Source organism: Dendrobates tinctorius, unplaced genomic scaffold, assembly GCF_039654945.1.
Source record: "Dendrobates tinctorius isolate UK_male_01 unplaced genomic scaffold, ASM3965494v1 ptg000129l, whole genome shotgun sequence".
In the NCBI taxonomy this organism is placed as follows: domain Eukaryota; kingdom Metazoa; phylum Chordata; class Amphibia; order Anura; family Dendrobatidae; genus Dendrobates; species Dendrobates tinctorius.
Genome location: NW_027361797.1, coordinates 11,604,190 through 11,632,121, shown reverse-complemented (window position 1 = coordinate 11,632,121; position 27,932 = coordinate 11,604,190). Strand labels below are relative to the sequence as shown.

Here is a 27,932-nt window from a genome sequence, read left to right as displayed (position 1 = left end):
TTCATTTTTATTTTTTCTTCAGGTTTAGGAGGAGGATATCAAACATCACCACCTTCTGGATTTGGAGGGTTTCCACACCCAGGTGGAGCCCAATAGTTCCTTGTACTTATTTGATTGCTATTGTCATAATATACTACATTGTAGCAAAATATTAGAAATCAGTTGTCATGGCTTGGTTTTGGGACCTAATCCTGTGTAACAGGCCAGATTAACCCCCCTGCTCAGAATATACCCGGGGTTAAAGTGGCCTAGTCCCCGTTTTTAATGGTTCTCAAAAGTGTGAAAAATCTGATCTACAGCAGCAGGGGTATATTCTGACCCGGAGGGGTATAATCTGGCCTAGGCCAATTTATACCCCGGGGTATAGTTTGGCCTAGGCCATAATATACCCGGGGTATATTCTGGCCCAGAAGGGTATAAACTGGCCTAGATCAATTTATACTCCAGGGTATAGTTTGGCCTAGGCCAGAATATACCTGGGTTATAATCTGGCCTAGGCCACTTTAACCCAGGGTATATTCTGGACGGGGGGTTAATCTGGGCTGTTACACCGGGTTTAAAGAGGTGTTTTGTAGTTGTGTGGTTAGGGACTTTCCTACTTTGTACAGGGACCAGAAGGGTGCTGGTACTACGTCTCTCTTTGCAAGCTCTTTCCTTCAACCGTTAGCAGTGTGAGTGTGTGAATTTGTTCATAACATCAGTAACCAAAAATATCATACTGTAATCAAATCATATGCTATAACAAGCTGTCATAATACAGCAATTTTATGTCTTACTTTCCATAGATAATAGGACATAATATTCAAAAATATAATGACATACAGTGCAGAAAAAATATGTATATAAATATTAATGTAGTTGGTACATGCAATTGTTACATGGACACAATGCTGTCTCATAATAAATTTTGCAAAACAAGTATCCTTTTTTATCTACCTTGAGTGAGTGACACAGGCAGATCTTACTGCAGTCTTCAGCAAATATATTATACTTCAATGCTGGATTCACAGCCACACGGCCAGCACTGATTGGGCGCCTGGCTCACGTGTCACAACATCAGCACGGGAGCCCCGGGATACCAAGTGCAGACACCACGTGAAAGATGCCTGCACTAGAGGTGAGTATTGGCTTTATTATTTTATGGGGGCCAAGTGAGGGGTATGAAAATAAGTTGTCCAAGTAGTGGACAACTTCTTTAAGCTTTTTTTTTATAGATATTCAAACGCATGTCAAAGGTTGTTAAAGGGAAGTATTGCCACACTCATTTACCCTCACCCTGTATTGTCTGTGTAGTATTACGCCCATGGTAAAAGGAGAGCGGGCATTAGATGGGATGATCCCTGGTCCATGAGGTTTCAGCTAGCGGACTAGAACACCAACTGACCCCCCGGTGGTCTTCAACAAAGATTCTACCCAAAGCACACAGGTTTACTGCTATAGATAAACTACTATATCTGTAACGCCGCTATGTTTGGACCTTGATTCACGGCGTTACTCTGCATCTCTGCTTTAACCCTTCGCTCTTTTTCCCTCTAATATGCTGGAATGCTGTTGTCAGTTATCTGTGTGGATGCTGCCCAGTGTCCAGTACCGCCGCATAGCCGTACATGCGTGCGTGGTTCCTCTGCGCTGCATGACCACCCGTGTGTGCGGTCCCTGGCAGCCACCCATGGGTTAATAGGTCTGCTACACATTGCGTGTCTTACCACGTGTGTTCAGGCTTCAGCTTCTGCCAGGTGTCCTTTGCATTGCTGATTATGTTCTGTCTTGCTTAGGGCACGCGCGGCCACACCTCCCTTCCTTTTATCATGAAAGGGTGTGTGCTACAATTGCTGCTCCAGCCTATGGCTGTGTGGCAACTCCTATATAAAGGTCCCTCCCCCTTTGGGGTGTTGCCAGAGCTTCGCATTGAGTTCCTGAACCTTGCCATGTGAGTCTGTGTTCTGCTCCTGCTCTGATTCTGTTCAGTTCTGGGGGAGCTGTTGCTCTTTATCCCTCTGTGAACTGTGTCTTGTATCCTGGCCTGCTCTGGGGGCATAATACCCAGATCGCTTTTCCTGGAGGCTGCATATCCAGGCCTGTCTGAATTGTGTCTTGTTTCTTCGCCTGCTCTGGGGGCAGTAAAACCCAGATCGCCCTTCCTGGAGGCTGCATATCCAGGCCCCATGTATGTTATGTGTTCTTTCCTGAATCCTGGATCTGCTCCTTTACCTGACCCTGTCTGAACTGTACTCACTGTGTGATGTTCCTGAGGTCCTTCCGTGCCTTGAACCCTGTGCCCAGTGACTGAGACTCTTTGTTACCTGACTTTCCGTGATCTAACCTGGGTTCATCTAGGAAGTAGGAGTCCAGTGTGTCTGCTCAGTTTCTGCTACTCAATACTCAGCTGGGGATTCGGTGCAATTCCCTGCCGGCTCCTGTCCAACCCGGCAGGGTTTGCGCCAGACCGCTTGGGTTCCTTTCTAGGTCGCTTCCAGATGTCCGGAGCCTGATGACCGTGGTCTCTCATCCGGAGCCTGTCGTCCACGGCCTGATGTCCGGTGTCTGACGACCCCTTCCTGATGTCTACCTGATGTCCACCAGATGTCCTGATGTCTGATGTATTTCTTATGTCCACCTGGTGCCCCGATGTCTGACCCGGTGTTCTGATGTCCACCTGGCGTCCAGATGTCCTGATGTCCACATGATGTCCACCTGGCGTCCTGATGTCCTGATGTCTACCTGATGTCCACCAGATGTCCACCTAGTGCCCCGATGTCCGACCCGGTGTCCTGATGTCCGCCTGGTGCCCTGTTGTCCACTCCGTGATCCTGATGTCCACTCCGTGATCCTGATGTCCACTCCGTGATCCTGATGTCCGACCTGAGTCCGGATGTCTCTCTGAGTTCTGATGTCCAGACTGCGTCCAGATATCCAGTCCGTGGTTCTGGTGGTCCAAGTTGTCCTCTTAAGCCGGTCCCGTACTCCTTCCTGGATGGAATCATCCTCCATGGTTTCCAGCTCTGCTCCCTGGTGACGGTCCCACCTGCGAGTCCTGGATCTGACCAGCCTATGCCCGGTGCTGTAGTGCCACCACTCCTGGACCTGCGCTATCCGAGTCCTGTTCTGTTGTCCTGCCGGTTCCCTGGGGTCTTACCCATGATGACCTCTGCCATCATCTGAAGTCCACCTGTGGTCGGCGTCTGACGTTCTCCTGCTGTGCCTGTGCTAAGCCCTTTGCCGTACATGCGTGCGTGGATCCGCTGCGCTGCATGACCACCCGCACGTGCGGTCCCCCCTGGTAAGCCCGTGCCAGACAACCCTGGACTGCGTCAACCCATGATGACCTCCTGCTTCGCCTGTCAACCAGAGATGGGTTTCCTTCATGATGTGCATATTCCGGAACCTGGTGTTTCTATGTTTTTGCCTTATTTCAGTACACTTTATTTTTTCTTCATACCTGAAGTTGTGCGGTGTCTTTTAGTCCTGCTTATGGCCATCTTGTCCACAAGCTCAGCTGCCACAGACCCCGGTCGCTACCCTTCCCCCTGTGGTCCAGTGGGTCCACATTCCACGACCGCCTGGGACACATACCCCTGTCGTCGTTATAGCTCGACGACACGGGAGCGTTGGCTGTAAGCCATGCTGCGTCCGCGATCGTAACAATATCCCTTTATGTGGAGGAACCATTCTGCTAGAATTGCCAGGAAACCTCTGAAGACTCCATATGTCCATGGTGGATTGTCTTTACCCCACATGTGTGTATATAAACATAAATATGTGTCATATGTCATGAGGTGTGAAAATTTGCTCAATATCATCTAGACAACACTGTGAAATACTGGGAGAATATAGTTTGGTCAGATGAGACCAAAATTGAACTCTCTTAATGCCATAACACACACCATTCCAACAGTGAAGATTGGAGGTGGAATATCGTGGTGTGGGGCTCATTTCTCTATTTTCCTCTGTCTGTGGATTGGATGGGATGTAACTGACATCTGGTGAGAATTTCATGTCAATAGATTGTTTAGAAATATATTTACTTAGAAAATTGATATGTTTAATACTTTAGTCACCTACTGTATATATATACTGTATGTATATGTATAGATATCTGATTTGGAACTGGGAAATATGACTACAAATAGGATCATCACTGAAGCTAGAAAGGCTTCCAGAAAGTGCCATTTCAAACAAGCGATAAATCAATATTGGGATCCAGAAGGTCTTTATAAAGGGGAAAAGACAATCTTTCCTGTGTAATTATGTGCAGAATGCTATATGGCAGGGCTCAGACTCAAGTTATTTGCCTCCTATGAAGTTGTTTGAATGAAAATATCAATACTTAATTGGTATATGTATATATTTCTCCTTGCATATTAGCATAAGTATCCCTAGTTGTCTAAACATCTTAAAACCTTCATATTTATATAGGTGTTGGAGGAGCATACCCAACTGCACCGCCACTTGGAATTGGAGGGGCACATCCCATAGGTACAGTGAAATAGTTATTTGTACATACAGTATGTGATTTGTTTTTCATTTTTTTTTGTTGGGGGGGGTAATGAGAAACAGTATAAGGCCAAGTTCAGACAGCCATTGTTAACATTGGGCCAGCGGTTTAGTGCACTATTCTGCTCTCTAAAACTGCAATAATATCCACACACTGACTGTCCATATGGAAAATCGCTCAGTTATAATTGTTCTTAATAAATGTAGGTCGGCATGATGTACATGTGCTGTCTAGTGATGGGCGAACCCGTGGCTGTTCAGGTCCAGTGGGTTTGGCCGAACATCTAAAAGAAGTTCAGTTAGGGTACCAGAACGGTACCCGAACCTGGACCCTATTCAAATGAATGGGGGGACTGAACATCCGTTGACAGGGTGGCAAACATCATGGGCTCTGATTGGCAGTAAGATAATTACTGTGGGGAAGTCTGCGCAGCCACGCTTGATGTCATTAGACTGCTCAATAAGTTGCTCCTAGCTTGTGAAATAGCATCAGGCATTTTTTTGAGGGGCTGATCCTGTTGAATTAAACCACAGAATGTTTAAATTCACAGGGACCTGCAAATTTCAGGAGATTCTACCCAAACTCAATCCTTTTCAGATCAATCCACTCATCTCTAATGCAAATCATGAAAAATACAAAAACATTTTCAATGGTGTCTAACATGGCCACAAGATGAGGGCCATGTTTAGTTGTTTTCCCCTCCTTCCAGCTTTTTTGCACCCATTGAAAGGAGAGAGTGGGAAACTGTCAGGCTTGAATGGGGCTCATCCATGCTAAAGGGCCATTATGAAAGACTTGTGTTCTATGGAATTAAAGTTTTAAGGACTGTGTTTCTTTTAGGTCCTGATGGTCTAGGATGACCGTGTTTTAGGTGGGAGAGGTGTAAGGAGGTGGCAAAGAACCCCCATTGCTTCTCCTCTTTCCTATGTGCTTAACCCGTGCACTTCACTGTGTTAGTGTAATGTATGTGCTGTTTGCATTGTACAATGTCTGTTATTGTACTAATGTGTTAATGCTGTTTCTGTATCCCATGTTCCTATATGGTGTATACTAGTATTAGTGATAGCAGGAGTTAAAATGGTGGGTGGGGTTAACAGCCCCAAGAAGAAGCAGGAAGTTCCTGCTCCTCAGTCAGTAGCCCAGACACGTTTGCCCTGAGCGGATGTGCAGCAACAGCCGGGGGAATTGCCAGACCCCAGGAGGGGATAGAATCTGCTGCCCCGGACTAAGGATAGGAACACGGGCCCCAGGACTACATAGGGGCCCCGCCGAAGGCACTTCAAGCATTTAGACTCTGTGGGGGACTGCCTTGTCTTTTGGCCGCTGTGATTGTTGTGGGTACGGCCGTGGATGAAGCTAGGGAGAGAGCAGGAAGCCAGTGTTTGTACTTCATTTATCTCTGTTATTAAAATTGTTCTCCCTGTTGGACTGTAGCGGTGTTTGGAATACGTTTGTCCTGCCTATTTCTGTACAAGGTACCGGGGTGCATACTGAGTGTCGCTTAGTTGACTCGGCTGGGACTACCACCCTGGGCCACCTTGCTACGGAAGCACCGGAGCTTCGATGCTAGGGTGGTGGCAATCTTACTTGTTAGCATAGATTCTTTCATTATTTCAGCACGTTTGACCCATTTGTCCAATTTCCAATTTGCTTACTGAAATTGAAAAACTCCATTCAGATACTGAGCCAGTCAAAGTATATGTAAATCATGAGATAAGTAGGTAAAAAAAAGATTATTGCTGGGTTTCTAGAACATTTCCAGAAAGCCTTTTAGAAAGATACCAAAAATGGACCAGAATAGTGCACACTGCACATAGGTTAATACAGTATTTACTATATGGGTAGAAATATTTGAACACCTACATATTATATCTGCAAGGGCTCTTTTAACATCTGATTCTAAATCCATAGCCATTAATGTGAAATAAGTCAGACTGTGCTTTATTCACCCTCCCTGGGCGCAACGCTGAATCTCGGTTGTGTGTCATTGTCTGCAGTGCTAACAACAGCGCCCATGCCAATATCTCGGGCAGAGCTACTGACAGCCTGTTGGGCCGACAATGTGACATCAATGCTGCAGACAATAACAGACACCAGGAGCAGTGGCAGAAGATCACAGCTGGACCCGGGGAGGGTGAGAAAACGCAGATTTAATTCAAGAGTAGCATTTCAGAAACCAGAAAACCCCTTTAGGCTGGGATCACACTTGCGAGAAACTCACACGAGTCTCGCACCTCAATATCTGACACTGCCGCCAGCACTCGGGACTGGAGTGTGTGGCTGCATGTATTTCTATGCAGCCAAACACTCGGGTCCCGAGTGCCCGCGGTAGTGCCAGATATTGATGTGTGAGACTTATCGAGTTTCTCGCAACTATGATCCCGGCCTTAAGATGCTATTGTTTCTACACATTGTGTCTACATTTACACCAGACTCTGATTAATAAAAGTTGTGATTAATAAAAGTTGTTTTTTACATTCAGTAAGATTAGGGCTCATATATTAAGTGTAAGAAATGATCCAACAATTTTAAAGGAATAAATTAAGCTTCTATACATTTATTTTTTGCAAATGTGGACGGTCCAAGAGACAAGTCCGTTATAATGCTTAGCACTGCTGCTAGGTTATATGTGCTGGAATTTAGAAATGAATACCCCATTAACTTTGGATTGTTATAAGGTTGTGTTAAACCTTCCTTTTGGTTTTCTATATAGGCGTTGGAGGAGCTTATCCACCCCCACCCTCATATGGATTTGGAGGGGTACAGCCATCAGGTATGGTGCAATAATTACCTGCTCATACATGAAAGTTTTCTTAAAGGGAACCTGTCTTGAATATATAAATAAAATAAAAATAATTACTTTAATATATAAATATCAATCATAGGATATATAAAGTGTATATGTGGCGCCCCTGAGGGTTCAGTGGCCACAGAGGTACTGCATCTCCTCCTGAGGTGTGGTACCCCACCATCCAGGTAAGGTGGAGGCACCTGACCACACTCCAACACCTGCATCCCACACAACATAGTAGTGTAGCATAGCAGCCTTTGGTGGCTCCCTGCTTGGAACATGAAGCGTGCTGGGAGGCGGGTGGAGTTTAGTTTGCACCAAAAGAGCAGGAGAATATTAGGACTAGGTCAGTCTGTGAGAGAAGATCCCCGGAGTGGGATGGATGAAGGAAGTGCTGCATCCGACCTCAGTGACCTGGGTCCGCTGGCACAGGAAAGGAACATTGATAGTAGAAAGCCTGACTCTCCATAAGAAGGAAAGGATTAGTACGGAACGTGAGGAGAAGAAGAGAACTAAGGAATAGGGTTAGAGAAGAACCCTTCCCAAGTTCTAAGCGCAAGGCCGAGGTCCGGTCCCCAAGGTTGTATGGATACTAATGGTCCTGCAGCAGACACCGGAGGAATAGAAGTTGTCACCACTTTATTCCCACACAAGATTTGGGGGCACAACAGCATCGTGAGTGAGCCGGGACTAGGTACTAAGGAGTCCCCGAAGCTACAGCTGTCTGCCGTACAAGTAGAGTTCATAGGAACATCTGACAGGAGGAACTCCAGTGTAACTCAGTACTGTGAGTACTTCACTAAAGGCGCAATAAGGGAGACATTCAGAAAAGGCACATGTTGGCGGAGTGTTGGAAAGGAGTACTTCATCTTGCATGGAAGTTGGCTGAGCTCCTGACCCGGAGGACACGGCACGGATGCGGGCACCTGTACCACAACAGACTGTGAGTAAAGCTTTGGAACTACATGCCCTGGAGTCCTCCACTTATTCGTGCGTCAACCTGCCCGGCACTGCTACATCCCCTGCGCCTGACACTACACCATCTACGTGTCACTTCACCTACTCTGCCCTGGGACTACAGCCCTGCCTGTGGAGGGCTATAACATCACTGCTGCACCACACTATCTGACCCAGAGGATCTGTCTGCAGCGTCGGCTTAACATCTTCTTTGCCGAACACCACAGGTGGCGTCACGAATCACTCATAAACTTTCATCACCATAAGCACACTGAACATTCCCCTTTTACAATGGGCGCCAAGGGCCACGGGCCGATCCCAGCTGCCGTGACATCTCGCATTGAAGCTCATCAGGCCCGGTACCGAGTACCCCGCCAGCCCTGGGAGGGCGACTCATATAGAGCACATCATATGGCATCATTTCACAAATAATGCAGTATACAATGTCTTAACAGAACACCATAGTAAGCAATAATAACAAGGCATTCAGGCATGCAGTACTCTGCCATGCTGGGAATATATTAACATTTACATGACTTTGATGCCATCTCATATTCAGGTAATTTTTGCATATTAACGTATTTATTCCTTGTTTGCAGTTTTCTTAAAACTTTCATATATATTTTTCATACAGGTGTTGGAGGAGGGCCACAAACCACAGGTATAATGCAATAATTACATCTACATGTATGAAACATTTTTAACACATAAGATTGCAATTCTACAAATAGTAGTCCAGGGTGACCATCTTGAGTTAGTCCTAAGAAAAATTGGATACAAAAAGGATCATCACTTGGACTAAAAACACTTTCATAAAGTGAAGTGTCATTCCAAACGAAAAACCAAAAGATGGATTCTAAAGGAAAGTATGAAAGGACAAGGATAAGGTCCCCTGCATAGCTGTGTGCAGTAGACTGTTCTGTGGTACTGTAGGGAGATGAACATATTGCCATATTCTTGAAGTGTTGTGTATAATGTTAAGTGTGATATTGTGATGTGGTGTATTGAAATGTTTTGCTCAGTAGTGTTAGGAAACTGAGTTCTGTCCAGCAACAGAGTGAGTAAAGTAAGACATAGTTAAGTGTTGGGACTAGCCCATAGAGGGAGGAGCTATGTAGCAGGATCAGAGAGGACTGGCAAGGTAGGTCGCAAATGTCTGTCCAGTACTCGGCTTTCTCTATGCAGCACGTGCGCTGTACTCACAGTCACGGAGCGCACGTGTCTCTCTCTGAGCAGCTGCTGTCACCTGAATGGCTGCTCTGCTCGGTTCGCGCTGCTCTGCGCTACCACTGATACCAGTAAATCTCTCACGCAGTAAGTCTCTCACACAGCTGTCCCAGATCTGTGCTCTGCTTTTCCCAACCATCTCTCGCTCAGAGTACTCTGAACAACACGGGTGATGCTGTGCGTCTATCAGTCTTGGGGAACACACCTTAGGATCCATCACCCGGCCTCCACTCCTCCACGCAAGCACCGCACTCTGCACAGCTGGGCACATGGCACTCTGCACACACACTGTCTCACTGGAGCACCCACTGAAGTTCTGCTGGAGCATGGCTCTGCGCTGCCTCTATCGCTGTGGCGAGCGCCGCACATCTGCCTCTGCTCTCATTGCTTGTGGGGAACTGACTTTTTCTTCGCGCGCTTTCTCCTCACTGCACAGCTTAGCCACACACCCTCTTCCTGGGTCATGGGGCCCGTCCTGTCCCCTATTCTTTCCCCCAGGCAACATGGGACGCAGCCTCAGCAGTTCCAGACCCAGCATGATGCAGGCACTTGCAGCCTGGTCTTCCTCCCTGCAGATGAACTCCTTATTATATCCGCTGGAGAAGATAAAGATTTTGTGACGCAACAGCGATATCGCTACATGTGACATATAGCGCGCCCCCCCCCCCCGCTGCATATCGCTGATTGTGCTCGAATATCCTGGGCCACTTTTTCATCATCGGCGTCCCGCTGGCCAGAGCGCATCGCTGTGCTTAATGCCGAAGAGCGACCTTGTTGGCGATGCAGAACTCAGGGACGCAGGCGGGAGTCGTCAGAAAAGCTGCTGTGTGACAAGGTGCCGAGGTCATTATACGAATCTCCGTTGGATTGCTGCATCGTTGAAGAAATCTGACTGTTTGACAGCTTACTAGCGACCATGTAGCAACGCAACCAGCGATCCTTACCAGGTCGTATCGTTGTCGGGATCGCTGGTGCGTCGCTTTGTGAAACAGGATCTAACGTTCTTATTCCCTGGCTGCTTGATATGAGCACGCAGATTCTCCCAAGTGCATGCACACAGCCCTATGACACTTTGCTACCATAACAATAGTAGGTGCTCCTTTCCGAGATCATAGTAATTGTTAGGCTACTTTTACACATGCTGGGTTTTTTGCGGCCCATTTTTACGGGCCGGTTTTTGCGGGCCGTATTGCCGTGATTTTTGCGGTCTCCTGCAAAAACGGGCTGCGAAAAACCTTCTCGGATTGCCATTTTTTCCTGTAATAACAAATAGCAGGGAAAAAACGGCGATCCGCAAATACGGTGTACCGCAAATACAAGCTAACATTGTGTTTGCAGTACTATTGAAATGCATTGCGGCTGTGTCCATAAGCCGTGAAAAATATCGAGCAAACTTGATATTTTTTCACGGCCGCAGAAACGGCCCTCCTGCTAATTATTGAGGCCCGTTTTTGCAGCCCCATTGAAATGCATTGGGGCCGCAAAAACACGGCAAGTGTAAAACCAGCCTTAAGTGCTTTTATAAATTTTTTTTTCAGTGTAATTTATTGTGTTTTACAGTTTTGATGCTGATGCATTTTTGATTGTTTATTGGGCTGTAATGGCTCCTTTTTTTATGAATATTTAACGCCCACTAGCTTAGGGAATATGCACCCTTCTCTTTTAGTTGATTAAGGAGCTCTGAAATGTGTTGTATGTTTGATTCATCAATTACAGGATCTTTTTCATCAGTACCACTTTGGTTTCTAGTGGATTTTGCTGGATTGTACTCTTACTTAGGTCAACACACTTTGGGGTGTTTTTGTCTGTTCTTCCTTAGGACCACTGACAAAACTTTTCCTAGAGTTGCTTCCTTATCTTACTAATAGAATGCGATGGTGTCTGGAGCCACCTCTATGTTCCTGCAATTATCCTAGTATTATTCTTTCTATGTACAAAGTTAATTTATCTTTATATTTTTTTACCCTTTCTTTCACAGTAGTTACAGCTCCTTTCACTCCAAATGTGATCATCGGATTATCATTTGCTGATATGCCAGTAAGATGCTCCTGTCCTGTGTGTCACCAGAGCATAGTGACATGTACAGAACATAAATCAGGACTCTTGACATGGCTTATCGTTGGCAGTCTAATTTTACTTGGGTAAGTACTAAAATGAAATGGACTAAAATAATTAATTTTGCATGGATAATAGTAAAAAAGAGAATGATAAATAATTGCTTTTAAAGGGTATTCCAGACTAAATATGTTACCAGTTATCCAATAGATAGATGATAACTGTCAGTGTAGGCTGCATGACTGGTTGCCGGAATGATGGACTTCAAGGTCTCCTCAGACTGGAAGAACTCAAGCAGGAGGAGTTGAATAAGGCAATTAGTTGTTCATGTGCCCGGCCACTTAATTGTCATTTCTGACATTGAAAGTACCGACCATAGCTGATATACAGTATATCTTTGTCTGTGTCACAAACTTTAATAGAGAGGAAAGCCACATGTGTGACAGTAACATTTCCCAGATGTCTACTGCACATCAGCATCATTTTTGAAACATAATTTGTTTTCGCTAGGAAGTTAGAAGGGTTAAAAGTTTAGAAGCAATTTCTCATTTTTCCAACAAATGCAAGTTTAAGCATATTTCAGTATGCCTGTAGCTTCCCTCTTCCTTCTTTATATATGATACCTATTGACCTGTAATTTGTAGGCATACCAGAGAAAATATCCATTCTTTTATCTATTATTTTTTGCACGAGATCTTTTGGTGTTTTTTAGTATTATCCAATAAAATTATGTTTTAACCCCTTCACTACCAAGGGTGGTTTGCACGTTAACTACCGGGCCAATTTTTACAATTCTGACCACTGTACCTTTATGAGGTCATAACTCTGGAACGCTTTCATGGATCCTGGTGATTCTGACATTGTTTTCTCGTGACATATTGTACTTCATGTTCGTGGTAAAATTGCATTCAAATAACTTGCGTTTATTTGTGAAAAAAACGGAAATTTGGCGAAAATTTTGAAAATTTCGCAATTTTCCAACTTTGAATTTTTATGCCCTTAAATCACAGCGATACGGCACACAAAAAACTTAATACATAACATTTCCCACATGTTTACTTTACATCAGCACAATTTTGCAACCAAAATTTTTTTTTGCTAGGAAGTTATAAGGGTTAAAATTTGACCAGCGATTTCTCATTTTTGCAACACCATTTTATTTTTAGGGACCACTTCACATTTGAAGCCACTTTGAGGGGTCTATATGATAGAAAATACCCAAAAGTGACACCATTCTAAAAACTGCACCCCTCAAGGTGCTTAAAACCACATTCAAGAAGTTTATTAACCCTTTAGGTGCGTCACAGGAATTTTTTGAATATTAAAAAAAAATGAACATTTAACTTTTTTTCACAAAAAAAATACTTCAGGTTCAATTTTCTTTATTTTACCAAGGGTAACAGGAGAAATTGGACTGCAAAAGTTATTGTGCAATTTGTCCTGACTACGCTGATACCTGATATGTGGGGGGGAACCACTGTTTCGGCGCATGGCAGAGCTCAGAATGGAAGGAGCGCCGTTTGACTTTTTCAATGCAAAATTGGCTGGAATTCAGATCGGACGCCATGTCACGTTTGGCGAGCCCCTGATGTACCTAAACAGTGGAAACCCCCCCAAGTGACCCCATTTTGGAAACTAGACCCCCCAAGGAACTTATCTAGATATGTGGTGAGAACTTTGAACCCACAAGGGCTTCACAGAAGTTTATAACGTACAGCGGTACAATTAAAAAATCATATTTTTTCCACAAAAATGATCTTTTCACCCACAATTTTTATTTTTCCAAGGGTAACAGGACCCTAAAAGTTATTGTGCAATTTGTCCTGAGTACGCTGATACCCCATATGTGGGTGTAAATGACTATTTGGGCGCATAGCAGAGCTCGGAAGGGAAGCAGCGCCATTTGACGTTTTTGGCTAGAATTGAGATCGGACACCATGTCGCGATTGGAAAACCCCTGATGTACCAAAACAGTGGAAACCCCCCACAAATGACACCATTTTGGAATCTAGACCCCCCAAGGAACTTATCTAGATGTGTGGTGAGAACTTTGAACCCCCAAGGGCTTCACAGAAGTTTATAACGTACAGCAGTACAATTAAAAAATCATATTTTTTCCACAAAAATGATCTTTTCACCCTCAATTCTTATTTTTCCAAAAGTAACAGGACCCTAAAAGATATTGTGCAATTTATCCTGAGTACGCAGATACCCCACATGTGGGTGTAAACCACTATTTGGGCGTATGGCAGAGCTCGGAAGGGAAGCAGCGCCATTTGACGTTTTTGGCTGGAATTGAGATCGGACACCATGTCGCATTAGGAAAGCCCCTGATGTACCAAAACAGTAGAAACCCCCCACAAATGACACCATTTTGGAAACTAGACCCCCCAAGGAACTTATCTAGATGTGTGGTGAGCACTTTGAACCCCCCAGTGCTTCACTGAAGTTTATAACGTCCGGGCGTGAAAATAAAAAAATCGTATTTTTTCCACAAACATGATCTTTTAGTCCCCATTTTTTTATTTTCCCAAGGGTAACAGGAGAAATTGGACCCCAAAAGTTGTTGTCCAATTTGTCCTGAGTACGCTGATACCTCATATGTGGGAGAAAACTACTGTATGGGCACACGTCGGGGCTCGGAAGGGAAGTAGTGACGTTTTGGAATGCAGACTTTGATGGAATGGTCTGCGGGTGTCATGTTGCGTTTGGAGAGCCCCTGATGTACCTAAACAGTGGAAACCCCCCACAAGTGACCCCATTTTGGAAACTAGACCCCCTAATGAACTTATCTAGATGTGTGGTGAGCACTTTGAACCCCCCCAGTGCTTCACAGAAGTTTATAACGACCGGGCGTGAAAATAAAAAAATCGTATTTTTTCCACAAACATGATCTTTTAGTCCCCATTTTTTTATTTTCCCAAGGGTAACAGGAGAAATTGGACCCCAAAAGTTGTTGTCCAATTTGTCCTGAGTACGCTGATACCTCATATGTGGGAGAAAACTACTGTATGGGCACACGTCGGGGCTCGGAAGGGAAGTAGTGACGTTTTGGAATGCAGACTTTGATGGAATGGTCTGCGGGTGTCATGTTGCGTTTGGAGAGCCCCTGATGTACCTAAACAGTGGAAACCCCCCACAAGTGACCCCATTTTGGAAACTAGACCCCCTAATGAACTTATCTAGATGTGTGGTGAGCACTTTGAACCCCCCAGTGCTTCACAGAAGTTTATAACGACCGGGCGTGAAAATAAAAATATCGTATTTTTTCAACAAACATCATCTTTTAGTCCCCATTTTTTTTATTTTCCCAAGGGTAACAGGAGAAATTGGACCCCAAAAGTTGTTGTCCAATTTGTCCTGAGTACGCTGATATCTCATATGTGGGAGAAAACTACTGTATGGGCACACGTCGGGGCTCGGAAGGGAAGTAGTGACGTTTTGGAATGCAGACTTTGATGGATTGGTATGCGGGTGTCATGTGCGTTTGGAGAGCCCCTGATGTACCTAAACTATTGAAACTCCCCACAAGTGACCCCATTTTGGAAACTAGACCCCCCACGGAGCTTATCTAGATGTGTGGAGAGCACTTTGAACCCCCAAGTGCTTCACAGAAGTTTATAACGCCTGGGCGTGAAAATAAAAAAAACATTTTTTTCCGCAAAATTATATTTTTGCCCCCAGTTTTTTATTTTCCTAAGGGTAACAGGAGAAATTGGACCCCAAAAGTTGTTTTGTAATTTGTCCTGAGTAGGCTGATACCCTACATGTGGGGGTAAAACACTGTTTGGGCACATGGCAGAGCTTGGAAGGGAAGGAGCACCATTTGACTTTTTCAACGCAGAATTGGCTGGAATTGAGATCAGACGCCATGTTGCCTTTGGAGAGCACCTGATGTGCCCAAACAGTGGAAACCCCCAATTATAACTCCAACCCTAACCTCAACACACCCCTAACCCTAATCTGAGCCCTAGCCCTAACCCTATCCCTAACCCTAACCCTAGCCCTAACCCTAGCCCTAACCCTAACCCTAGCCCTAACCCTAACCCTAGCCTTAACCCTAGCCCTAGCCCTAACCCTAGCCCTAACCCTAGCCCTAACCCTACCCTAACCCTAACCCTAGCGGGAAAATGGAAATAAATACATTTTCTTTTAGTTTTATTATTTTTCTCTAACTAAGGGGGTGATAACGGGGGGTTTGATTTACGATTTATGGCGGTTTTTATGTTTGGCGGCTGTCGCACGCTAAAAGACGCTTTTTATTGTAAAAATAGTTTTTGCATCACCACATATTGTGAGCTATAATTTTTCCATATTTTGACCCACCGAGTCATGTGAGGTCTTATTTTTTGCGGGACGAGTTGACGTTTTTATTGGTACCATTTTCGGGCACGTGACATTTTTTGATCGCTTTTTATTCCGATTTTTGGGATGCAGAATTAACAAAAACCAGCTTTTCATGAATTTCTTTTGGGGGGTGCGTTTACACCGTTCTGCGTGCGGTAAAATTGATAACGCGTTTTTATTCTTCGGGTCAGTACGGTTACAGCGATACCTCATTTAGGTCGTTTTTTTATGTTTTGTCGTTTTTTTGCAATGAAAACAATTTTATATAAAAAATAATTATTTTTGCATCGCTTTATTCTGTGAGCTATAACTTTTTTATTTTTTTGCGGATGATGCTGTATGGTGGCTCGTTTTTTGCGGGACAAGATGACGTTTTCAGCGGTACCATGGATATTTATATGCGTCTTTTTGATCGCGCGTTATTGCACTTTTTGTTCGGTGGTATGATAATAAATCATTATTTTTTGCTTCGTTTTTTATTTTTATTTTTTAAGGGGTTCGCTAAAGGGGTTAACTAATGGGACAGTTTTATAGGGCAGGTCATTACGGATGCGGCGATACCAAATATGTGTACTTTTATTGTTTTGTTTTTTTTTTATTTTCAAAAAATGGATTTATTGGGGAATATTTTTTTTTTTTAACTAATTTATTTAGCGATTTTTTTTAAATTATTTTTAACACTTTTTTTTTTTTTTTTTTTACTTTATTACCTTGTCCCAGGTGGGACATCACTGTCCTGTGACAGATCGCTGATCTGTCACATCACAGATCACTGTGACAGATCAGCGATCTGTCACAGGCACTGCTGCAGACTTCCTCATGCCTGCGCTTTGCAGGCACTGAGGAAGCCAGCTTCCTCAGGCCCCCGAAGGCCCCCGTCGCCATCTTGGATTCGGGGGCCTGGAGGAAGGGAGTCCCCCGCAGCAGCGCTGCACATTGCGCTGCCGTGGGGGGCTCAGGGAAGCACGGAGGGAGCCCCCTCCCTGCCGATGCTTCCCTTTAACCCCCGGTACACCGCGATCGCGTTTGATCGCGGTGTGCAAGGGGTTAACGTGTCGGGGGCGGTCCGTGACCGCCCCTGACACATTGTGCCGGGTGTCAGCTATGATAATTAGCTGACACTCGGCCGCGATCAGCGGCGCTCACCACGTGGGCGCCGCTGATCGCGATGACGTAATATTCCGTCCATGGTAATTAGGTCCATGGTCACATGGACGGAATATTACGTCAATTGTAGGTAAGGGGTTAAAGGTTTTTTTTATGTTCACCTTGTAGTAAATTTATTCCTTGTATACCAAACACACTAAAAAACCCACAGGTGTTTCACAGAATTTTATATCAGTGAGCCATTAAAAGGAAAACATTGTATTTTTCACGCAAAAGCCCCATATTATTCAGTTTCACAAGGGCAACAGGAGGAAATGAACCATACAATTTGTTGTGTAATTTTTCCTGAGTATGCCGATACCCCCAAATGTGGTGGAAAACTACAGTTTTGGTGCACGACAGGGCTTGGAAGGGAAAAAGCATCATTTGACTTTTGGAGTGCAAAATTGGAATAGATAGTGGACGCCATATCATATTTGCAGATTCCCTGATGTGCCAAAACAGTGGAATCCTCCCACAAGTAACCTCATTTTGTAAACTACACTCTCAAGGAACTTATCTAGTGGTGTTGTGAGCTCCTTCAACCCACAGTTGCTTCATAGAATTTTCTAACGTTCAACCTGAAAATGAAAAAATACATTTTTCTTTCAAAAATTTTGCTTTCGCCCCAGATTTTTCCTTTTCACAATTGTTACAGGAAAAATGAACCCCAAAATATGTTGTGTGATTTCTCCTTTTACACAAAAAATTTTTTATTGAAAAAAGATTGTTTTTGCATCACTATATTCTGAGAGTTATAACGTTTTTATTTCTCCGCTGACAGAGCTCTATGGCAGCTTGTTTTTTTTTTTTTTAATGATTAAAATATCATTGCATTTGTCAAAGTCCAAACTATTAAAATATGGCAGTAATTAACCCAATCAGTAAACGCCATAAAGAAAAAAAAAATCAAAATTCCAAAATTACATTTTTTTTTGTCACCTCAAAAATTTAATAATAAACAAGCCCACACTTAGCCCCATCAATAGAAAAATAAAATAATTATGGTGCTTGGAAAATGGAGACACAAAGCAAAAACATATTTTTTATAACACTCTGAATTTTTTTCATCATTTAAATAGAAAAAAAGATGTAGAATTGGTATTTCCGTAATTGTATTGACCTTGACAATCATGTTTCCAGAGCATTTTTATAGCATAATAAATGTCGTAAAAACAAAACTCAAAAAACAATTGTAGAACTGAATTTTTTTCACCAAACTATCACACTTGGAATTTTTTTTCCTGTGTTTCAGTGAAGTAGAAACACCCTATAACAATATCACTGTGCGCCTGACCAACAATAAGTAACATGTTTAAACCATGAGAGGAATGAACCCTCACCCAGGATCTGTATCACTTGTTTTCAGTGAACGATGGATTTATGTATTATCTTATTCTGTTGTCTTCTTCAGTTGCTGGTTAGGATGTTGCCTGATTCCTTTCTTTGTGGACGGCTGTAAGGATGTCGACCATTACTGTTCCAACTGCAATCATCATTTATCAAAATACAAAAGGATATGAAGAAATGAAAAATAAATACTGTTTGCACAAGAATATAAGGTTGGGGATATATGTCGATTTTGGCAAATATACAAGTCAAAAGGCCCAATATCTCCCCAAGGTCGTATTCTGCTGTATAATGCAGGTGAATGGGGTCACACCAAGTGTCATGATTGATACAAGTTGGAAAAAGCCTGTAGCAGCAGCATAGAGGTATATTTGGCCCCGTGATCTGTGTTGCTTTTGAAGAATTCGTGTAGCACTAGCCTAAAGGTTTTATGTCATTGTATGGTCAATATGTAAATTATACTTGACAGCTTTCTGAGCCACGACATCACACAGGGGTTCCATCTAAACATAAGGAATCTTGCGCTGAACTGCTTTCTGTGAGTTTTCAGTAGAGATGGGCCGATTTTTTTATGGTCACGTTCCTGTGGCCTGCATTGAGCAGTGAGTTGGACACGATGACCCTGGAGATCCCTTCCAAATCTAACATTCTATAATTCTATGATTTGGCAATTCTTCCAGAAGTTCTCCCAATTTTCCATTTCCTGATGTTTCAGGAGAGATGGAATCATGACCAAAATAATCACTTTGTATGAGCACTTAAGAATATGTGATCGGTTTTACGAATCAAATGCCTTGTAAAATTTCTTGGTTTAGATTTGTTTATATGCTTTTTGGACATTTTAAATCACTGGCTAAATTGCTCCAAAATATTGTTCAAGAGAATTCTGCAAATACTTATATTAATTAAGTAATTAAAGGATTATAATTAAACAATATAGATACCTTCCAATGAAAGTTGTCTTTATTTATTTGCATTTATTGTTGGCTGAAAATCATTTTTGCAATTGAATTTAAAAAAAAATATTGCACCATTTGACTTCTATTGCCCGTGTCTTGTACAGGCTATAGAATGAGATAAAGGGTTTGTCTCAGCTTTATTCTTCAGAAGTGCACCGCTTTCCTCCCAATGAGCTCCCTGCCTGCCAGAGATGGTGCGCACTTAAAGATTTACAGCATGGTTGTGTAGGGAAGGTGACCTGATGGACGGACGGACTAGTCAGAGTGAAGAAGGAAAGGTTTGCACAGTGTGGGTAGGTGTCAGGTATGACAGTGGGGAAACAGCTAGGATAGTGTAGTGGACGTGCAGTACCTTGGGTTGACCATTAGATGGCAGGGAGGAGTGTGAGCAAAGGACTTGACATCAGCTTAGGGCTTTAGAAACCGTTGGTCATGGGGGGCGGAGTGACAGTTTCAAGGAACCGGGTTAGCTATAAATACTGAGGGAGGGTTCCAGAAAGTTCCAGTCCCCAGGGGGAGCCGCAGTGACAGGAGGACTGCGACGGTCTGTGCGCTGTGAGGTGAATCCAGACCAGGGGGACTGAGGAGAGAGAACAACAGGGGGGTGGTCCTGACAGATAGACCGCAACAAAGACGAGATAAAGGGAATAGGCACACCGTGTAAAGAACAACGTTTGACCAGTGAACGGACTGTTGGTGATTAGGCTTAGGGCAGCCACAGTGTCGGAAACTGTCACTACGTCAGGAAAGGCCTAAAAGGACAGGACGTATATATACGTCCCAGGCGAGAAACACGGTGTGTGAAGTGGCTCTGGATACAGAGGGCCATGAGTGAGAGAGATATGGCGATGTGCTGCGAGGGCCGTCAGGCGGACGGCGCGCGAAAATAAACTTGGACCTGTTGCACCCAGTACCTGCCTCCATTTCATCTCTGTTTCGTCTCTGCGCGGTAAGAAGAGGGACCACCCCCCCAGCTCGCCCCACCGATCCTACATTTGGCGTAGTCGGCAGGATCGCCGCCGCTAATACGTCATCTTCTGCGGCAGGCCTGCCTCAAAGAATGGAAAAGGACTTGGACTGTGCTGCTTGGATTATAAATACCTGTGGATTACAATTGGCTTACCTGTGGATTACAAATTGGGAGCGCTGTGGTGACTCCGTGGTGCTGACAGAAGATCCGGGGCGGTATCAGGAGCTGCGCAAGATGGCGGCATTACTACAGCGCAGGGGAGAGGTCCGGGTGTTTGCAGTCGTGTTGAATGGACTGGGACCCCCTCCACCGTACCCCCGTGGACAGCAGTATGTGCCGGGAGGCCGACGCTCTCATGTACTGGACCCTAGCAGATGGGTGGAAAGGCCTGCCAATGCCCCACCCAGCAGGAGGAGTGGCACAGAAGGACTTGGCTGTGGCTGTTTGGCGCCATTCGATTGCTGCCCAACGGACGGTATGAGACGCTGTGGGTGCTGGGGCATCAGCCGCCTGGAGTGGCAATGGAGGCGAGAGATGGAGCAGAAATTGCCCTCAGAGCCACGGGTGAACCGCAGAATACTGAGCTGGGGAGCGGAGCCTGAGCGGAGTCAGCGAGAGCGGCCACCACCAATACCAGCAGAGAACTTCACAGCGGAGCTCCCGAGTCCGGAGGAACGGCCCGCCGGACAGTGGAGCAAGGAACGGAGGCTGCGGGGGCCACCGCGTAATGATGGGACGGAGGCTGCAGCGCCGGGGAAGGTGAGAGAACCCCCGGCCCTATCAGTGCCTCCGCAGGCGGCCCCCACCATTCTGTCACAGCACGCGGCCCCCTGCGCACCAGAAGGCCTAGTTACATCGGGCCCTGTGGTGTATGCAGAACTGAGCGAGGCCCCCGCTCATGTCCCCGAACTACCCCGCCCGGAGTCACCAGTGCAGAGCTCACCCAAAGAAGATGCTGCTGCGCTTCCCCTGCTAATAGCAGCTGCATCGTTGAAATCGTCCGTTACTCCGGCTCCGTTGGAAGTAGTGGATGCGGCCTGTCCTGAGGCCGCGGTTATGCCGCTGCTGGAGTCGGCTGCGGCCGGCTTAGCGGGCCCTGTGATTCCAGCCCCCGAGGACCTGGTTGTCCCCATTTGCCACCTGACTCCAGCGGCTGCTGGGCCGCAGAAATCTTCGGCCGTTTCTGTCTTGCAGTCTCTTTCAGCGGAGTCCCGCCCACCGGACTCCAGGGCCCGTGCTGTTCTCTCTGTGTGGGTAGCGGAGGTGATCAGGAAGAAGAAGGCCCAGGAGCAGGAAGTGTGGAACCTGCTCCACACTCAAGGAGAGGCCGGCATGGAAAAGAAGAGGACTTGAATGGACACCCTCAGTATCCCCGGGGGCTCCACGGCTGTGGAGTCCCTCACTACTGACCGCTAGAAGGCGGATTGAACTGTCAGGAGTTTTCAGCAGCGTTGTGCAGGTTATAAGGACAGTTGCGTTAAACAACAACAAAACATTTTTTTTTTTTTAATCTGATGCAACTATTTTTCTCTCTTTCTTTCTTCTTTCTATGTTCCTTGTATGGAAAGTATACGTAAATATGTTTGCCTGACAGAATGGGGATACGGAAAAGCGGAGGAGTGTCCAGGTCCAAGGAAGGGGGGAGGGAGAAAGAAGACATGCAATGTTTTTTGTTATATGTTGGTTTTAGAAGCAAAAGAAGATGAAAAAAAATATATAAAAATGGGTACTTGTGCTATTATAAAGTTGTTTAATGTATGAGATGCCAAGGTAAAATGCAACAGGTCCGGGTAAGGGAAGGTCTGCGGGACCAAAGGAAAGTGTGAGATCCGGTAGGGATCTAAGAGTTGAGGAGGTCTGGGAGACCGGGACGCCGACCATGACATGTTATTGAAAGAAAGGAAAATGAGTTGGAAGACGAGAGAGAGACAGTCGTCCTAGGTCAGGTCCCCAACACCACGGACACCCCTGAAGGAGGAAGGCGGGTGCTGGTAATGATCTGGAAGGTAAGAGACCTCGATCATGGCGTACCGAATAGTGGAAGGTGACAATAGGGGAGAGTAGGGGAAGGTACACGCCATAGAGAGAATATGGGTGTACCTAGCCCAATTTGAAAGACGTTGTCATGTGGCGTGCGCGCTGGTGAGTAGCAGTAGGCTGCTCAGAGCATAGTGCTCCCAGTATGGTTCGGCCCCCGCAGATAGTGGGTTTGGCTCAACAGCTGGTCCGACAACAGAATGTAGGTGTAGCTTCAGAACGACGAAGGCAGGGATGACGATTGTCGAGGATGACAATGGACAAAGGAAGGGGGAGTGTAGGGAAGGTGACCTGACAGACGGACGGACTAGTCAGAGTGAAGAAGGAAAGGTTTGCACAGTGTGGGTAGGTGTCAGGTATTACAGTGGGAAAATAGCTAGGAAAGTGTAGTGGACGTGCAGTACCTTGGGTTGACCATTAGATGGCAGGGAGGAGTGTGAGCAAAGGACTTGACATCAGCTTAGGGCTTTAGAAACCGTTGGTCATGGGGGGTGGAGTGACAGTTTCAAGGAACCGGGTTAGCTATAAATACTGAGGGAGGGTTCCAGAAAGTTCCAGTCCCCAGGGGGAGCCGCAGTGACAGGAGGACTGCGACGGTCTGTGCGCTGTGAGGTGAATCCAGACCAGGGGGACTGAGGAGAGAGAACAACAGGGGGGTGGTCCTGACAGATAGACCACAACAGAGACGAGATAAAGGGAATAGGCACACCGTGTAAAGAACAACGTTTGACCAGTGAACGGACTGTTGGTGATTAGGCTTAGGGCAGCCACAGTGTCGGAAGCTGTCACTACGTCAGGAAAGGCCAAAAAGGACAGGACGTATATATACGTCCCAGGCGAGAAACACGGTGTGTGAAGTGGCTCTGGATACAGAGGGCCATGAGTGAGGTACTGTGCTGTGTTGTGAAGCGGCTCTGGATGCGGAGGGCCGAGAGAGAGAGATATGGCGATGTGCTGCGAGGGCCGTCAGGCGGACGGCGCGCGAAAATAAACTTGGACCTGTTGCACCCAGTACCTGCCTCCATTTCGTCTCTGTTTCGTCTCTGCGCGGTAAGAAGAGGGACCACCCCCCCAGCTCTCCCCACCGACCCTACAGTTGCGCCACTCATTTAAACTGAGCGCTCTTCCATGGCGATGACAGAATCAGCTTTGCCTGTGCAGCATGGGAAAAAACGTAGGGACACAGACTGATCAGATCCAGCCAAGTTCATAATAACACGAGCAGGCCGTAAACTATAAAGTATGACCTTCAAGTGAAAGTGAAATTTAGCTACAAGACAAGTTACTAGAATAGGGGACTTTATATAAAACCAATGAAAGAAAAAAAGAGCCCTGCAGACGTAAACTGAGGAATACTTATGATTCAGATTAAGTTTATATATTTTCTGAGGGGCCGTGTGTCAAGTCATCTGTTCTGGTAACTTGTGGTAGTGTTAAGCACTGGAAGATAGCAGGCACCCACTGAAGAGATTTGCCCTATGACGTAATGCTGTACTTGTGTGTTGTTGCACGATATATACGTTGTGTGACGCTTGTCACTACTCGAGGACACCCTGTGAGGTGGGAAAGTCAAGGAGTTCAAAGTCAAAAGCCAAGAATGTACGTCCTAAACAGAGGGGTGGGGCAAGGTACAGTCCGGGGTCAGAATTCCAAGAAGGTAGTGGATCAAGAAAAAGGGGCTAGGCATATGGTGGTCAAAGGCGAATTCAAGGTCAGTCAACAAAGATCAAAGAACAGAGCAAACATACACACACCACTTGAGCAGAACTACCACTGACAGAGATAAGAGGAAGACAACGAGCTAAATAGCCTGGTAATCATTCTGAAAAGGAGACACCTGTAGGAAACCCAGCATTCCCCGTCCCTGATTGGGTGACTGTACAGTACTCACCACACTGATGTCATGGCTCGGCTCGATCCGGTGATCTCTGGCTGTGGATTGGTTTTCCTCTTTGCTTAACTATAGTCTGTTTTTATATCTGTCCAACTGCTGATAAGGTTCTTGGGTTTGCTTTGCTGGTTGCTTCTATACAGATGTTTTGATTGGGGAAGAATTAATTGGTGAAGAATTAATATGTGTCTCAACAGTCTGACCTCCACAAATCAGTAAGTAATAACACACACCAGGAATAAGACTTTGCTGGCTTATGACTCACCCCCAGAGGCCGTGGGGTACTCGGGGCCAGGCCCGTTGCTTTCAATGGAAGATGTCACAGTGGCAGTGACCCTGTCCGTGGCCTCAGGCGGTCAATGTAAAAGGGGTAGAGTGATGGGGATAAAGTCATTGAGATGATTTGTGACGCCACCTGTGGTTTCTGGTCAGTTTGACCAGCGTTGCAGGGTTGCTTCTCTGGGACAGATGGTGTGGTGCAGCAATGATGTTGTATCCCTCCACAGGTAGGGCTGTAGTCCCAGGGCAGAGTAGATGAGGTTGGTGTAGATGAGGAGATAGTGCAGAGAAGGAGATGGTGCAGTGTTAGGCACAGAGATGTAGCAGTGCTGAGGGGGTTGGCACAGGAAGAAGGGAATGAGACAGATGAATGCAGTTCCAGTTCTTTTACTCACGTTCTTGGCACAGACAGTTGCCCGCTTCAATGCCGTGGTCTCCAGATCAGGGGCTCAGCCAACTCCCAGGCAGACAGAATTAACCTTTCCAGCTCTCCCTTCATGTGCCTGTTCTGAACGTCTCCTTTCTAGCGCTTATACTGAAGTACTTGTAGTTGTGTGTTAAACCCAAGTTCCTCCTCTCAGATGTTCCTTGGAACTCTACTCGCATGACAAGTGACTGTAGCCTGCTTCGGGGACTCCATCCGTCATGTCCCGACTCGCACATAGGTTGCCACTGTGTCTTTGAGTCTTTTGTTGGAATAGAGTGGTCACAGGTCCTATTCCTCCGGTGTCTGCTGCTGGAACATTAGTTTCACAAACAGCCTCGGGGACGGGACCCCGGCCATGCGCTTCAAACTTCAGGAAGGGTTCTGCTCTGACCCTAGACCTTAGTTCTCTTCTTCGCCTTACGTTCTGTACTAAACTATCTTCCTTCTGAAGAATCAGGCTTTCTATGGCTCTTTCATGTGCCAGCAGCTCCAGGTCACAGGAGTCTGCTGCAGCACTTCCTTCACTCCATCCCTCTCTCGGGATCTCCTCTCACAGACTGACCTTTTCCTAATATTCTCCGGCTCTCTTGTGCAGTCTAAGCTCCAACCACCTCCCAGCACTCTTCGTGTTCCAAGCAGGGAGCCATGAAGGTTGCTCTGCTACAGTACTGTGTTTGTGTGGGAAGCAGGTGTTGGAGACTGGCAAGGTGTTCCATCTTACCTGGAGAGTGGGATACTACACCTCAGGAGGAGGTGCAGTACCTCTGTGGCGACTGAACCGTCAGGGGCGCCACACTTACATGGGACAATCCCTAATATAAAATAATGTCATGGGTCAACCGCTCTCCTACACACCTGACTTTATTCCCTTGTATTCCCAGTCTCTTTGGAATAGCATTGATGTATATATCACATGCATTGCCACTGGGTGGTGCTCTAGAACCTCATGAGAATAGAGAGTTTAAAAATGTGTGAAAGTGTATCGAAAATCCGAATACAATCTTAACTTTGAATTAGAAATAATTTCTTGCAAATATGCAAATAATTCTTGCAAATAATTGCTTGCAAGTATAATTTCTCTGGAAAGGTATCACTGCTTGAATACTTTTCTCAATTTTTGGGGGGGACCTAAGTATTTACATCTGTTAAAAGAAAAAATAAGTCCAAAAGTCCTAAAAGCCATCAAAACTGTTACCATCAGATAAACAGGACTTGTAGCTGTGAGCTTCCCAAATGTGAAGCTTAACTTTTGCATCTTTTCTGAAAACAATCCACAGGTGTTTCGCTCATTCTTCCAGAATGAAAAGATAATTCCATACTATGGCAATGAAAAAATGTCGAGTAATAAAAGAAGCTGTCACCAGAAAATTAGTTAGACAAAAAGGAAATTAGAATTACAAAATGGGCAGCTGAGATGTAGACTTAGGTTGTATGAGCTGACGAGACTAAATACTACATATTTGTGAAGCAAGAACGCTTCAATCCGTGTGTACAACAGGAGCATGGAGGAGGATCAGTTCAGGTCTGGAGAAGAAGGCTCTTGTAGACTTACAGTCAGATAGATAGGGACAAATAGCAGTGACTTCCAGCCAGTCATAGTTGTGATCATGGTGGAGAGGGGCCGGAGCAGCACCAGAAACTGTATAAGATGGACTCTGGTAAGTATTTTACTATTCACAGGGAACAAACATTACTGATACCTATATGGGGTTGAAATTAAAAAATACCCCGGAATGGTACAGGTGCATCTCACAAAATTGGAATATTATCAAAAAGTTAATTTATTTCAGTTCTTCAATACAAAAAGTGAAACTCATATATTATATAGAGTCATTACACACAGAGTGACCTATTTCAAGTGTTTATTTCTGTTAATATTGATGATTATGGCTTACAGCCAATGAAAACCCAAAAGTCATTATCTCAGTAAATTAGAATACTTTATAACACCAGCTTGAAAAAAATATTTTAAAATCCGAAATGTTGGCCTACTGAAATGTACTGTATGTTCAGTAAATGCACTCAATACTTGGTTGGGGCTCCTTTTGCATCAATTACTGCGTCAATGCGGCATTGTATGTAGGTGATCAGCCTGTGGCACGGCTGAGGTCTTGAGCTCATCTTCATTGTTGGGTCTGGTGTCTCTCATCTTCCTCTTTACAATACCGCATAGATTCTCTATGGGGTTAAGGTCAGGTGAGTTTGCTGGCCAATAAAGCACAGTGATACAGTTGTTTTTAAACCAGGTATTGGTACTTTTGGCAGTGTGGACAAGTGCCAAGTCCTGCTGGAGAATGAAATTTCCATCTCCAATAAACTTTTCAGCAGAGGGAACCATGAAATGCTCTAAAATTTCCTGGTAGATGGCTGCGCTGACTTTGGTCTTGATTAAACACAGTGGACCCACACCAGCAGATGACATGTCTCCCTAAACCATCACTGATTGTAGATACTTCACACTAGACCTTGGAAATCAAGGTCCAAGAGACTGGAGGAAGAGTGGAGAGACAGACAATCCAAGCTACTTAACTTCTAGTGTGAAGTTTCCACCATCAGTGATGGTTTGGTTAGCCATGTCATCTGCTGTTGTAACTCCAGCAGATGACAAAGTCCAAAGTCAGCGCAGCTGTCTACTAGGAAATTTTAGAGCACTTCATGCTTCCCTCTGCTGACAAGCTTTTTGAAGTTGGAAATTTCATTCTCCAGCAGGTCTTTGCACCTGTCCACACTGTCAAAAGTACCATTAGCTGGTTTTAAAACAACTGTATCACTGTGCTTGATTGGCCAGCAAATTCACCTGACCTTAACCCAATAGAGAATCTATGCGGTATTGTCAAGAGGAAGATGAGAAACACCAGACCCCACAATGCAGACGAGCTGAATGCTGCTATCAAAGCAACCTGGGTTTCTATAACACCTCAGCAGTGCTATAGGATGATCGCCTCCATGCCACTCCGCATTGATGCAGTAATTGATGCCAAAGGAGCCCCAACCAAGTATT

The 27,932-nt window shown here is 45.2% G+C and overlaps 1 protein-coding gene across 2 annotated transcripts in view; it reads right to left on the bottom strand.

The window, feature by feature from the left end:
- LOC141047636 (lipopolysaccharide-induced tumor necrosis factor-alpha factor homolog) overlaps window positions 1–25,334 on the bottom strand; it is a 156,969-nt gene extending 131,635 nt beyond the window's left edge. The window contains exon 1 of one of the 2 annotated variants that reach the window (XM_073542829.1): window positions 24,226–25,334. The gene's annotated coding sequence lies outside the window, so the exon portion shown is untranslated. The remainder of the gene's footprint in view (window positions 1–24,225) is intronic. The other variant, XM_073542825.1, reaches the window with a different exon arrangement.
- Window positions 25,335–27,932: the final 2,598 nt, after the last annotated feature.